General features: G+C 41.0%; 1 protein-coding gene across 2 annotated transcripts in view; it reads left to right on the top strand.

The window, feature by feature from the left end:
- The first annotated feature begins 1,842 nt into the window (after positions 1-1,842).
- The window catches only part of CYRIB (CYFIP related Rac1 interactor B), a 52,322-nt gene continuing 39,523 nt past the window's right edge, over positions 1,843-14,641 (top strand). For both annotated transcript variants that reach the window (XM_065628120.1, XM_065628119.1), the window contains exons 1-2: positions 1,843-1,862; positions 12,592-12,670. The gene's annotated coding sequence lies outside the window, so the exon portion shown is untranslated. The remainder of the gene's footprint in view (positions 1,863-12,591; positions 12,671-14,641) is intronic.

Here is a 14,641-nt window from a genome sequence, read left to right as displayed (position 1 = left end):
AAACCTTTTCATCAACAGAAACGTTTGGAAGAGTAGATGGATCAGGTATAACCATTAGGGGCCTGGTTTCCTCTCTTTTTTTTCTTTTCTTCTTTTGTTTTGGCCCTGTCTGAACTTGATGCACAAGATGGAAAGGAGAAGTGTACTTTTTTTGAACTTCCATGTCATTCTGCATAAACATGACTTAAAGCTACTTGAGTCTGGGTCCTGAGGAAATGGCTTTTGCTGTTCATCTGCTCTTACCAGTGATATAAAAGTCTCAAAGAAAATGAAGTAAGTATTCTGCTCTTGGCTTTATGGATTATGGGCCTATGACAAAGTAGAAAGAACTGCAGTTGAAAGGAGGCTGAGAGTCACTGCCCTTAAGCAGTGTAGCTTTTATTGCCTGGTAGAAAGGTTATAACTATGTCTTCTGAAATAAATCTGTTTCAGTGGCTTGGCACTACCTCAGTGTACCTTTTTGAAACAGTGATCCTTGACATCAGTGAGTGCTCAAGCAGCTCTTTCCTACTATGGACAGTGTGCTCAATGGCAGAAGCTGAATGTCTGTAAAATACTGTTTGATAACTTCTTATGATAATCAAAACTTTATTAGTGTTTGTACAGGGGTTTATGGTAATGAAGAAATTGCTTCCTTATAGTTTAATTTCCTGCTGTGCGTTGCTCTCGCAGTGCTGTGTATGTGTGCAACAGCAGTAATGAGGCTTGAGAAACTGCCTTGCAAATAAGGGCTTTCCTACAACTACCATGAATTAGTTCTTGTCAATGTCCTTCATGTTTGGTGCTGTTTTCCAGTATCGCCAGGATGTGACACCATCTATGGAAAGTTCTGTATGCCTAAAGCTATGGATTTTGAAGCCACTTCTTATGGGAATGGTACCCCTTATTTGCAGGTTTCAAAGTTGGCAAAGAAAAGTACAACTGCTAATGCCTCTGCTATCTATTAGGAATGTGCCATGGAACACAGGCTTAGAGAGGTACCACCTTTCTGAACTAGCCTTGTTTCCCTACCTAGTTTCTTAAGAAAAATATCTTTCCACAGTTTCGTGAGCTGCTCAATAAATTCGCTGTTACTGTATGTGTTCTTAGTTGTGTCATAAGCGTGGTGTTCGTGATCTTGGAGAATACTCTGGGTGACCAACAAACCAAGAAACTGGTTGTACTTTTCCAGGGGCGGTTTATTCTTCAGACTCTTGGTATATGAGGCAGGGTAGAATTTGTGGATCTTTTTAGTGGTTTGAGTTGAGCTCTACATTGTCATGAAGACCACAAACTTATCTTTTAATCGTAAGGCTTCCCCATGAGAGCAGTTTTTTCTATACATTTTATTTTAGTACACGTAGTAGAATGTAAATTGTACTCTTACGCTCATTTTTCATCTTAAAAAGTTGTCCTAATGTAAGCTCAGTGTTGTTTTTTAACAAGCAGATTCTAACTAGAGGATGTCTTATGATGCTCTGCTGTAATAATCCAACAAGAACCAATGTTACAGTTCACCGACCTGGATGAAACTGGTTTTGTTTTTCTCAAGCATGTTTAACATGTGCATCTTTTCCTTCTTTTAATTATGTTTATTTGCAATCTCCATGGAAGGTTAACTTGATCAGCAGTTTGGAACACCTGCGTAATGTTTTTTTATTCGAAATAGTTTTAATAAAAGATTTTATAGGTAGAACTATAATCCATTTATTGAAGTGCAGTAACTGTTTGTTATGTCCAGGATTAGACTGGAGTGTCTCAAATGATTCGTTAACTTCTTACTATCTGTAAGGCCCAAGAAGCTGAAGTTTTCAGCAGTAAAACAATAAATTTCATTATTTTCAGGTTGACACATGGGAGTTTAACATCAATATCTTTGCCAGGTAGGAATGCAGTATCTGATTTTTGGAGTCTGTACTGCTTCAGCAACTTCTGTTCGTAATGTGGAGTACTGCGGAGATTTCGGAGGTGTTCTGCATGTGTGCTTCACCCCGTGCATACTCACTGACTGCCTTTAGGGTTAATAAACAGCCTCTTCTGTGATCATCCCCTTCGAGATTCAGCCAGCGCGACCTTTACCAACTCTTGCTCTAACAGAATTCAAAGGCTGCACACCTGGCTGAAGTCCTGCTGTGCTTTGCTTCATTACAGATGAGGAACTGAGGTACAGCACTGTTAATTACCTGAAAGCAAATAGGAAGTCTGTAGCTAAAAACTGGGATCAAATGTGTGCTTCTTTAATTACAGCAACATTAGACCGAGTTTATGTAGTTGAATAACTCCTAATAAAACCCATTTATATGATAGGAGCAGGGTTAGTAATTCCCTGTGAAACTTCTTTAGCTCCTCCGCAATGACACGTTGACTGAAAGTATATCCGAGTGAAAACCTTTCATTCTTTCAGATCTAGTAGAACTCAGTCATGTTGTGTGGTGTTTTTTCTTCTATTTTTGCTGATATTTGTATTCTTAAGCAAATAACCGAATTTCCACCAAAAAAATTATGGGAGATGGAGGCCAAGAAGGCCAACATCCATTTCTAGATTTGGGGGATAAGACATTGAATAAGTTAATATTTGTCTTGTTATTAAATCTTTGAAAGCCAGATTAGGTTTTATTGAAAGACAAGCTACCGCAAGCCATTTGATCGGCCAAAGGGGTTTCGCATTGCTCTTATGAAGCTGGCTTGCCTGATTTAGTATACTTTCTGTGATGCTCATGACAGCACTGGAAGGCAATTTTCTGGTTTAGCCACAGTGACAAGCATATCTTTATTAATGAGATTTATCATTATGTAAGTCTTCTTGCTTCCTCTGGCTTGTTTCTGTCATATTCCAGCATTCAGAGATTGCTGGCAAATGTCTGCTGTGTTGGAAAGTTCCCACTATAGGAGGTTTTGCTATAAGAATACCCATAAATCATCTAGTTCTTTGGCAGTGTCTTTGCCACATGAGATGTCCCTGATAAATTGCATAAGTTCATGAGTGGCAATGCAATTAATTCCATAGTAGGTAATGTTTGTTCTAACCCGTGATGAACCTCAAACTAAACCCTGTCTATTGTGAAAGTTAACGACCTTCACTTATTCTGAGACTCCTTACAACAGAGATGATACAGAAGTTTTCTGTAGATGCACTGAGCAAATCTGAGGCCAAGAAAGGTTTAATCAGTCCTGTTGTAGCAGGTTATTTAACTTCTCCGAGGGCTCTTAATTGTGTATGTGTGTGTAGCCTTTTCCTGTTGTCAGCCAGGCACATATGTGGTGTACAGCTAATCTGTGCATCTGCACCAAATCCAACACGCCCTGTGGGCACTGACTCATAATCCTCAGACAGATGAGTACTACAGCACCACATGATGGAGCCAGGTCCTTCCTCGAAGGCACGTGTCCGTGCTATGTGTGCACACGCTTTATTTACACCTCTTGCCAAGCTGGAGCTTGCTCTGCGCTTTCATTACACAATCCATATCACACCTTTCCAGATGTTGCATTTCTGAAGAGCTCAGGAGTCCCTGCCTTTCATTTTGCTGAACATAAACCTCATATGCTCTGGTTGCCCAACATGGTAAGGGCCCTGTGGGTTTCTCGTGAAGGAGCAGCCTCAAGCACGTTCCACCTGTAGAGCGACTCTCTTGTCACATGCTTTGAAAGCACTTTGCAAACTGAGTCCCTCACCTAAATTTGGAGATTGTAGAAGCCAGGCACCTTAATTTCAAGTCTGGTTACACTTATTAGTGCCATTTATCCCTGTTACTCTACTATTATTGAAATTCATGGTCCTAGGACTTCGAGTGCTGGAAGGTATGTCCAGTGCTTGTACTAATGGTGCTCTTGTTGCATGTGCTTGCATCCACTTGCAAACTTAATGGTAAGTGGATGAAGGGAATCTGCTACGGCCGCATGTCTGGTGTTGGAGTTTTACTTACGTGCAGTGACTTCGTGTCTATCGAAATTATGATAAGCCTGATTCTACAATGCGAATTTTATGTTATTATCTGAATTTTATGTCATACAGTGCCTTTGCTTCATGTGTGTATTTGAGTTTTGTGGCTGCATTTCTTCATGAAAAAAGGTATTTCAGAATCTGTTAGCCTTCAAGTAAGTCTTTCAAGCCGTATAGTAGGAAAAAAGCTTTGCAGTGTGACAAGTCTCTAAATAAAAGTAGGGGTGTTTTTCTACCTTGCTGCTGTTCCAGGGTAAAGTTTGATTTGAAAAGGATGAACTGACTCCCTTGTTGCATGTATGTAACTGTTTGAATGCTGGTGTTTGTTATTTCAGTTCAGTAGAAAAATGTAAGACTTGTTCTTAAAATGGTTCCTTTGTTACTCCAAATACAGGGTAATATAGAAAAATTGTTGTGCTTCTATTTTGACTGAGGTTGTAAACAGGCACATTGAATGTAGGAGAAGTGCTTCTGGAGATGATGGCATCTGCAAGTACACTTTGAACAAAGACCTTGTGCTCTCTCAGTGCAGACCTAAATGGGAGGATGTGGGAGTGTAAGAATGGCTTAAAGTTCATCAGATTTCCTGTGCAGAAACAAGAGTCCAGTTGCCTTTCATGTCTCTCTAGTGAGAAGCGGATGTAAAAGCTGAGGTAGGCTGCAGGCAACCTTCTGAGGGTGACACTTCCCACTCAAGGTCTCAAACATGAGCTCTGCAGTATCTTTTTTTTTTTTAAAAGCAAATATTGGATTCTAAAAAGATCATTCAAACTGTTTAAGCTAAGAGCTTAAAGTATTTACACATCAGATAAAGTTAGGTACTGTAAACATGGCTAAGAGCTGGAAGTAATGCCTGCCACTCTGTGAACTAGATAACAAGCTTGTGTAAATCCAGCTGATTAGGAAACAGGAAAAAAAGTATATATTGACCAACTATCTAGATCCAGGGGTTCATAGCATCTCTCCTCCCCCCACCTCCCCTTTCGGAGACTCTTTGGCATAATAACCTACTGATTGTAGCATAAAGGAAGCCTTAACTCTAACCTATATTTGAGGACTCTTGAATTCAGCGTCTACTTGTGAGCCAGGCTGATGCCTTGCTCAGCTGAAGCTGGGACACTTCATGAATAGAGGTGTAAGGGGTGGATGCAGGAAAGACTAAACACAGCAGAACCTGGTGAGAAGGAATTTTTATGGAGTGTGAAAGTCTTTGTGTTTAGTTTTTGCTTACAATAGATCTTTGTCCAAAGCAAATCTTAAAACTGTTCTTGGAGTTGGGATATGCAACTTCTGTGTTCATGTTAACAAGCCTTAAGTTACTGAAGAGTTGATGTAGATCGCTCATACCTTTGACTGCTAAAGCAGTCTCTTCCAAAGCAGTCCTGCTGGTCTGCCGGCTCTGGTCACACAAGGACCTTCTTTCCTTTTCTTTCATTGTGCCTCTTTCATTTTCTTTCATTGTGCTTCTCTAGAGAGTAGAAAAATTAAGACTGGTCCGATGTTAATTCCTGCTTTCTACAGTGTAATTAAATCCTTTGGTCAGGTGTTGAGTATCCAAGGAGCAACCATATATTAATTGGGATCTAGGGTGAAGAGATATGTAGCATCTGTACTTCAGAATGAAGAAACCTTCCAAGTCGTGCCTGTTCTCTCTATGGCTAAAAGTTTACAAGTCAAAGTGTACATATCAATAACTTGCTCCTGACATCTGATTGCCAGAATCATCAGAGCCTTTGCAAGGATTGCACATTTCTCACCAACTTTTTGTAAGTTTTATGATCTAAACATAATTGTCTTCCTCCTTTTGTATTTTGTGAAGAGCATCCTCACAGCAGCAGTAGGAAAAGATTAGTCCTGTTTCAGTCTGCATGTAACTGTACGTACCTGCCCATTTCACCCTGCTATGGAAACCTGTTCCATAACTGATCTGGAGGACATGTCACCTGTGTCCTGCCTCGTCATCTCTGAGTTGAGTCATTCTAAGGACTTGAGTTGATCTCTAAGGAGTAGCTCAATTTTAGAGGAGCTGAAGAATTTTTTTTTAAGTCCAGCCTCAAATATATCCTTGATTGCCTGTAGTCAAATAGTCTGTCTTACATTAGCGTATTCAAATGATTGTGTACAGTACAGTTGCACTTCCGCGTTTGTCTTTGAAACAGAGGAATATGGTCATTGTATGTTTTAATGGAATAGGTGTTTTGTTTTTCTCTTTTACACAAGAGTTACATTCTTCCTACTGCTGCATTTACAGTAAATATAGGCGTAGTTTCCTGGGCTCCAAGGAGCTGGGTGAATGAGAGCTGGAAGGTAAGAAATAGTCTGATAATAGAACTGCTGAAGTGCCAGCAAACCCTCCTGGATCTGCAGCACACTCTATTCCCAATTGCAATTAATAGGTAATAAAATAAAGCTGGTAAGGGTAGTCATCTTCTAAGATTCAGTCCCTCTGTAACATTTAAAGTTGTTTTGAAAACCTTTATTTTTAAGGGAAGGTGTTAAAGCATGCATGCAACACTGCTGAGCTCAAAATATCAAGGCCAGCGTTTGAAAGCTGAGATATGGCACTGACAGGAGAAAAAGTGTTCACAGTTAGAAATCCTTTCTATGACTTTGGAGTAATTAACAGAGGAAAAGCTGGTCAGTGTTCTGTTTGGTAGATTACACTTGAATGAATGTGTTGTGTGAGACTGACAATGCTTTAAACCTGTGCCAAAGGTTTGCTGGGGGGACAAGGGAGGGTTACATGTGAGTCTTTTTCATCTCTGTCTTTGCAACTCGTAATTAGCTGTACAATCTTCATTTACACGCAAAATTAACTTTCTAGTACATGAATACGTTTTGATGCTTTCCAGCTCAAACATATAAGGAAGGTCATATTAAAGTCCTGTAACTGTTGAATGAAGAAAAGTACTAATTTGATGTTGAAAAGTGTATCTCTTGAGGGCTGTCGTGTTACCTGGAGGGAGAGCTGGGCAATCTTCTGGAAGTAAATAGTTTTAACTTTGTGATATGTCATAGCATTGTTGTTATTAACTGTATGATGTATAGTTGAAGCTCAAACTATTGAGTTTTAGTATTGTTATTTGGATCTTAAACGCTCAGTTTCATTACTGTCCTGAAAGTAAAGGTTTGAGAACTTTTTCAACTGTGTAGAAGTAAACTACTGGGGATTTTTTAATACATCTCTGACCACCAATTCCTCAAATCACAGGAGAATCTCCTCTTTCCGCTGAAAATTAAAGTTTTGGCAATATATGTTGGCAAGGCAAAAAAACAAGTAGTCTGTTTTTGCAAGAGAGAAAATATTCAAACAACTTACGGATCTTTATGAATATTAGTATTTATAGGTTTTCCTATTTTTGCAGGACACTGGATGTGTTGCTTTCTGCCTCTTTTATAGCCGCCTTACTCTGAACAGTAGCCTGTCAGAAGCTCTGCAGGGATTACTTTGCTCAGTTTGTGCGCTGTCTTATGTCTCGCAACAGAGTTCTTTATAAGCTACCGTAAGCCTTCTGACACTTAGTTATCTTTATGGATATTTATGTGTGTGGTGTTTGTGTTTTGTTGTGTGTGTTGGTGTGGTGTTTGGGTTTTTTTTTTGGTCTATTCTGCTCTTCAGATGTGTCTTAACCTGTTCATGGGCTGTTGTCACTCTTTGTTGCGATCTGTGTTGGGGAGGTTACATCACCTCAAATCCCTGTTGCTGTCTCTCTGCGCTCTCTATGTTTGGGGCTTGGCAAAGTCAGGCACAGGTGAAGATGATGTGTGAAACATGATTTTACATGCAGCTCGTATCAATACAACAGTGTTGGGTACACAAGCTAATGCCAGGTGGATTTATTCCTAAATGTACTTTAGAAAAAGCTTTTCATTTGAAATAACCTGCGTATTAAGTTGTGAAATCTGTTTCTCTGGGCTTTTGAAGATGCTGTGTAAGTTACCAGTCGCAGAGGAAATGAAATGACATCTTGGGCCACCCCAGTTGGTCACCTTGGTAGTGTCCTTGGGAGGTGAGTGTCTGACTGGAGCACAGGTTATTGGGTTGGCCATTGAGGGTTTGCGCAGAATTTAGGGAAATGCTGCTTTGATCTCCGTTTCCCTCTGCATTTCAGCCCTGAGTCATCCCTGTTACCTGCTTGTGAAGACTTACAGCCAGCTCCAACATAGGACTCACCTGGACTGTGAGTGGCAGTCTTATTTAATGGTGGCAAAAGCTGGAAAATTATTTAATATAATTTTAAGCCCCTACCTCAAAACTTCTATTTCTGGCAATAAGTAGCTGTTTTGCCAGTGTTTCAGCAAGCTGTCTTGCATGAAGTAGTCCGAATCTTTCAGTAAAACATATTGACCCCTGCGTTTACTGGCTTTACTGTTCTCTCCTGAGAACCCAGCCACTAAAAAACTTCTCAGAAATGTTCTTCCTTGTAGCTCCAATGAGTGCAAAATTTGCAGGCTTGGGAACGATGACTGTCATTCTGCCTGTTGAAACACGTATGCCAGAGGAAAACAAACACTGTGCAATTCACAGAAGAGCTTTTGCATCTGTATGTTTAATAGTTTTCTTGAGCATGAATTTCGTGTGGAGAACAAGATTTAATCAGGTGCTGTACTTCAGAGTTTAATTCCACCTTCCCCTTAAGTGACAAAACTAATGAAGTAAGGCATAGTCGCCTAAATGAAGAGGTGAAGTCTCCCTAATTTACCAGGAACAAGTAAGTTTGTCTGCTTCCTTCTTTTGAACTCATCCTACAAAGCTATGCCAACACACTGTGTGGAGGGCAAGCAAGGATACCTTCTGAGAATGAGCTTACTCTGTTGTTCACCTGCTACTCTCATTAGCCTGTCAAAGGAAGTGTTAATTTGCTCCACAAAGGTCATCTGAAGTAAAGAAAATTAATTTTTGAACAAATATTGACTGAAAACCAAGTTGGCAGCTTAGCTTTTCTCAGCTGTGGTGTTTATACTGTAGGTTATGGTTTGGGGATCTGTTATTTAAGGAAAAAAAAAAAGAAAAAAGCTGTCTTGACAGGCTTTTTTCAACTGAACCAGATTAATCTAGATAGTGTATAAGGAATTGTTTCCTTGAAAGCTTAGATCTTCCAAAGAGACCGCATGTCTGCAGGTTTCTGTGCCTGCCCCCACCTCAGCACACCGTCCTTTCGATGTCCTGCGCTGCCCGGCTGCTCCTGGCCGGCCCCACTGTGCAGCGGCTGCTCTCCTGTTCCTCCTGTCCCACCAGACTTCATTCTGTGCCCAGCACTGGCAGGTTACATAGTCTTCTGCATGTGGATGTTTCTGTGATCCCTCCAGTCCATGGTGCGTATTGCTGTTCTGCCAGGCTGACTTCTCCCAGGCAGAACTGCTGTGCAGCTGTGCCTGCTGGCACTTGCTTCCCGTGTTCACTTGGAGACTGGTCTGTGGGTATGGGGTATTACTGGGGAGGAATGACGGCATGGGGGAGGCTGAGCAGTCAGGAGGAGAGAGCAATGCAGAGCTGTGTGGGACCGGAGGGTCTCATGCAGGCTTAGATACTGCTTTTGGGAAAAGAAAATCACAGAATAGTTGGGGTTGAAAGGGAGCTCTGGAGATCATCTAGTCCAACCCACCTGCTAAAGCAGGTTCACCAGAGCAGATCACACAGGAATGTGTCCAGGTGGGTTTGAATGTCTCCAGAGGAGGAGACTCCACAAGCTCTCTGGGCAGCCTGTTCCAGGGCTCTGGCACCTTCAGAGTAAAGAAGTTTCTCCTCATATTCAGATGGAATCTCCTGTGTTTCAGTCTGTGGCCATTGCCCCTTTTCCTGTAGTTGAGTGCCACTGAAGAGAGTCTGGTCCCACTCTCTTGACATCCACCCTTGAAATATTTATAAATGCTGACGAGATCCCCTCTCAGCCTTCTCTTCTCCAGGCTGAACAGACCCAGCTCTCTCAGTCTCTCCTCATAAGAAAGGTGCTTCAGGGCCCTAAGCATCTTTGTAGCTCTCAGCTGGACTCCCTCCAGTAATTCCTTGTCCTGCTTAAACTGGGGAGCCCAGAACTGGACGCAGTTCTCCAGATGCGGCCTCACCAGGGCAGAGTAGAGGGGGAGGAACAACCTCCCTCCACCTGCTGGTCACGCTCTTCCTAATGCACCCCAGGTACCATTGGCCTTCTGGGCCACAAAGGCACATTGTTGACTCCCAGTCAACCTGTTGTTGACCAGAACTCCCAGGTCCTTCTCTGCAGTGCTGCTTTCCAGCAGGTCCGCCCCAACCCTGTACTGGTGCCTGGGGTTATTCCTCCCTAGGTGCAGGACCCTACACGTGCCCTTGTTAAACTTGAGCAGGTTCTTCTCTGCCCAGTCCTCCAGCCTGTCCAGGTCTCGCTGAGTGGCGGCACAGCCTCTAGTGTGTCAGCCCTTCCTCCCAGCTTGGTATCATCAGCAAACTTAGTGGGGTGCACTCAGTCTCTTCATCCAGGTCATTGATGAACAGGTTGAACAGGACTGGACCTGACACTGACCCCTGGGGGACTCCACTAACTACAGGCCTCCAACCAAACCCTGCACTGTTGATCACAACAGGCGTGTAGCAATGAGGGAGTTTAAACATTCAGATTTGGCAACGTGATATGTGAGTTGGTCCAGTGGAAGTAAGCACAAGTTTTCTGTTTAATGAAATGATCAATTGTGCTTGAAAAAAAATCCATTCTCTGGAACTGAATAGGAAGTTTTTCATACTGCAGTGTAGCGGGGTCGGAGGAAGTATCTTTGAGTGTGTTGAAGGAAATTGGAGATGTTGCAATTGCATAAATGGTCACTCAGCCAGGAGAACTTTCAAATCCCTTTACCACGCTGTAGACAGTGACAGTGCCGCTCTGCTCAGCGACTTACCAAGCAGCACGTAAGACTGTATGGCTTCCATTCTTTGGCCTTTGACTGAATTGTTAGCTTTATACAGTTGCTTGGCAAGAGGACTGTGAATGGAAGTGTCTGAAATACGGTAGTGGAACAATTGTTAAAGCCTATGTTTTAACAAAGTGAATAAGGTGTCTTGCTGTTTTTTAGATTCTCTTTTCTCCAAGAGATAAGTAGTGCTTCATATAACATCACTTGCAGGGGGAAAAAACCAACCAAACAAAAAAAAACCCAAACCAAACAACTAAACTTGCCAGACGCCTGCTCATCTTAGATGCTGCCTTGACACAAATTGGCAAAAGTTGTCTTTGACTCACATTACTCTCTTTGTTTTTAGTTTTGAACTCTCTGCAACTATTTGCTTTAGTGTAACTGCAAATAGGATCCCTTGTGGTTTTTGTCAATTAAATTTTGCATAGTAACTCAGAGTCCTTGCCTTCTTTTCCTCTCCTAGCTGCGCTGTTCAGGTCGCAAGGTTTTCTTTTGCAGAGATGGGGGGAGGGAATGGATGGTATCTTTAGTCACAGTGAAAACGATCATCAAAAATCATCCCCAGGCCCCGATACTGCATAGCTCTTCCTAAGCTAGGACAAATCGGTAATACCAATTTCACTGCAAAGCAGCATAGTTTTTGTTAAATGCTTGTTAATCAGGATTATTTGATGTAAGAGAAGCTCCCGACAGCCAATAAATACAAATTAGTGCTGAATACTTTGTGTCTCTTCAGCTGGACCTGCAATGACACGAGGAGGATTTTTGTGCTAAAAACAGGTGCATTGCAGAATGGGGTTGACTTTGCTGTATAAGTAGAAAGAGAATTGTAGTACAAAATGGGAAGATCACTCTTAGAAAGAAACCTTGAGATGTGACATATTGACAGGGTGGATTCTGGTATCAGGAACAATACCTGAAGTAGGAGCAACAGTGCTTTTACTGGAGACAGGTTGATGATAAATACTCAGCTATGTAAATTAGAAGAAATCCCTGAAACAGAAGCAGCCTATAAAATCCCAAATGGAAAAGGCTTATGAAGCTTTCACCACAACAGAAAGCTGCCAGTTTTGGCCAGTTCATCATTCAGTTACTGTACTAAAAAAGGTAGAGTGTTTGCATAAACCTCCAAATGAACTTAAAGAACCTTAGAATGTTTGCAGTGTATCTCAGTGCTGCATTTCCATAAGAAATGCTGTTCTGACTATACAAATACTGATTTTCTGAACTAGAAACTTAGTTTTGAAGCAGGAAATCTAAGTAATCCTAGAGCAAGTTCAGAAAGGTAAAAACTGCCATTGGCCAAATTTGTCTTTAACTGATAAATCAGGTTGTAGCCATGAAGCGTTTTTTCCTGTGCGCAATATATATGACACTGTAAAATAAAACTTGAACCGAAACCTACTTTTTCTGCTGCAGTTATGTGTAACTTGGCTCAGTAATGCAGAGATGTAATGCTCTATTTTCTTATGCTGTAACTATGTGTGACTTAACTCAGTGCTGGTGAGATGCAATGCTCTATTTCTGATGCTTGTGATCATGGATAGCTAATTGCTTTCCTGAGTCACAGAAGAGTTTGTAACGATGCCTCTGCATTTGCCTGTAGTGTGACTTCCATAGAACCTCAAGTGGTTTTGAAATTGGCGTGTTTTATTTGCATTCCTCAAGAATTATGTAGGTTCCTTGGCACTGCAGGGTTAACTGTGATTTACCCCTGGCACTGGATTATGTAATTTAAATACTGTGTATTGTTTATATTTAATGGTTTTCTTCTCTTTGTTCAGATCCTGAAGACGAGCTGCTGCATTGGCTATCTGAGGAAGGGAGTTCTCTGTTAAGACTGCAAGAAGATACTACAAACTGGTAAACACTTCCTTAGGTGTCTTTGCTTGTAGAATGTTTCATTGTTTCCCATATTTTTTTTAGGCTAAGGAGTACAAAGTATTTTGATCTATTGAAAGCACAAGTAGTTAATGCAATATTTTTTAGTTAACTGTAGTTTACCAGACAAAAGGCTTAGTAGCAGTGGATAACGTGGGTATTTAACTTGGAATATGAAGTGATTAAATTTCTGCTCTCACAGTAGGAGAGAAAAGACCAGCCTTTTTTCTGTAGTGGGACATCAAATATTGTCTCTTTGCCTTTTCCACCGAGACTAATACAGTAATACTAATACAGCCTTTTATGATACAAAGACAATTTGAAGTGTGATAGTGCAAGCACTGAAACTTCAAATCTGATGCCTCAGAACCTGGAGAAAGAGAAAGAAGGAAACTTCAAGTAAACCTTGTTTGGAATCCGAACATGGCTAAGATGCTAATTTGAGTGTCCAGGTGCTTTGGAAGATGCCATTAATGTGCTCATCATTATCATATGGGTGTTTGAGGCATAATTTTCACTGAAAGTAATATGTGATAATAAAACCGAGGATGTATTGTAGTTCACAGGCATTTAAAGTCATCTGTAGGATGCCTGTAGGTTCAGAATGGTAGAAGGATCATCAGTGAAAGGCTGTGACCACTTAGTAGCAGTTTACCAGCCCATAAGTTAAGACATTGAGCTGCACTGTGACAAGGAAACATGAGAATTTAGGACCTCTGAATATGTCCTGACATAGCTAAATCACATTGATAGTAAGTAGCAGATTTACAGCTCACTTTTCAAATACTTAATGTTGTAAATGAAATAGTAGTCTTTGATATGGGGGAAGACATCCACAATGTTGTAAACTAAACAACTCTGTTCCTCTGTGATTATACTTCCCTACATACCTTCTGTAAAGCTTGAATCCTGCCTTTCGCCATTTGAGCTGCCGAGCTGAGTAAACTTGTGTCAGGAGAGGGTTCTTAGCTGGGAACAGGCTGATGCACCTGGGTCCAAGGATAAACTGGAAAGAAGCAGCATCTTAACCAGTAAGGAAACATTAAGCTTTTATGACCTAAATATTTACAGATGCTTTATTGATCTTCACATGCCAGTTAATTTGCCTAAATTTTTTTAAGGAATCCAGTCTAACTTTATGAAGCTGTGTTGTGTAGCTGTTGGTAATAACCAGCATTCACAGACAATATTGAAATACTTTGTTCTGTTACTCTGCCAAACCTAGATTGACAGGAAACTTTTGAAGGCTTATAGTGGTCAATAATATGCATCTAGGAGAAATGACACAGTGAATACGTTTCACTTTATGATAAAAAAAATTCATAAAGATGACTTGTGTAGTACAGCTTAGTGGGTGATAATTTCAAGACCTTTGTTGCCTGGCTCTGTAAAATTGCAGCTCCTGATGCTAAAATATGTATGAGACTCCTTCCCAAATACCCACTTTCAAAATGCATGTCCCTCACTTCACAGGAGAAGGAACCACTGGCATGTAGTATGTCACAATTTGAGGTACCAAGGCACTGTTATTACCAACAGAAGTTTTGAACCACATTGTAATTATCTGGTAGTAATTTTTAGGTTAATCCTTTGGATTGTTCTGATCGCATATGATGTGAATAACTAACGTATGTCTGTCACTAAATTTGAGTGCATAGCTTGCCCTGTACAGAGAATTGAAAAGCTCATTTGACTAACAGTGAGAGGTCCTCCATCCACTTCCCTGATTTGGCTTTTCTTCTCACCCCATCATCCCCCCATCTCTCTCTGAGAGAGTTTAACAAGATGACCATGCTGAATGAAGCTTGGTAATTCTAGAAAGTAGATATTTGTCTGCAACTGTAGTAAAGAATTTGCCTTAATTCAGCATTTCCTTTAGAACCAAGCAGTGCTCTTTAGCTGAGGGGTAGTGCTGCACAAACTTGATTTCACTGTTTCCAGCATTAACTTTGA

Source organism: Caloenas nicobarica, chromosome 2 (genome assembly GCF_036013445.1).
Source record: "Caloenas nicobarica isolate bCalNic1 chromosome 2, bCalNic1.hap1, whole genome shotgun sequence".
In the NCBI taxonomy this organism is placed as follows: Eukaryota; Metazoa; Chordata; class Aves; order Columbiformes; family Columbidae; genus Caloenas; species Caloenas nicobarica.
Note: the sequence above shows the minus strand (reverse complement) of the source record. Positions and strands in the feature narration are given on the sequence as shown.